The 441-nt window shown below is 57.1% G+C and overlaps 1 protein-coding gene across 1 annotated transcript in view; it reads right to left on the reverse strand.

Annotated features, from left to right (window-relative positions):
* Positions 1-441, reverse strand: part of LOC104987185 (pre-mRNA-splicing factor ISY1 homolog) — a 15,109-nt gene that overhangs the window by 13,679 nt on the left and 989 nt on the right. The window lies entirely within an intron of this gene.

Here is a 441-nt window from a genome sequence, read left to right on the forward strand (position 1 = left end):
ATCGCACGGCACGTCTACACGACCGTAAGCGACGACAGCCGTCAGGGTCTAGAACAGACACATATGCGCGCGCCTGTGTGTACACAGCTGTACGCGCCTGTGTGTACACCGCTGTATGTGTGGGTGCAGGGGCAGGTGAGCGGATGCTTTTAAAAAACAAAAGTACTCAGAGAACAGCGTATATGACCCCTAACCTGGCTGAGTCTCCATGAGCGGAGGCCATCCGCTGGTCTCAGGTTAGAGCTGCTTCCCAGAGCATACCTCACTTTCTACTACTCAGCATGAGCCCGGGCTGGGATAGCAGGGAGACCCAAGCATCCCGTCACCAAGGATACAGATCATCACACGGCCCCCGCGACAGGGCGCTTCACCTGGGCCTCAGGTGAACAGACTCTTAGGATACGGGGAAGCACAGGCGAGAAGAGGAGGGTCTGGAGTCTG

This window comes from Bison bison, unplaced genomic scaffold, assembly GCF_000754665.1.
Source record: "Bison bison bison isolate TAMUID 2011002044 unplaced genomic scaffold, Bison_UMD1.0 scf7180017845962, whole genome shotgun sequence".
Classification (NCBI taxonomy): Eukaryota; Metazoa; Chordata; class Mammalia; order Artiodactyla; family Bovidae; genus Bison; species Bison bison.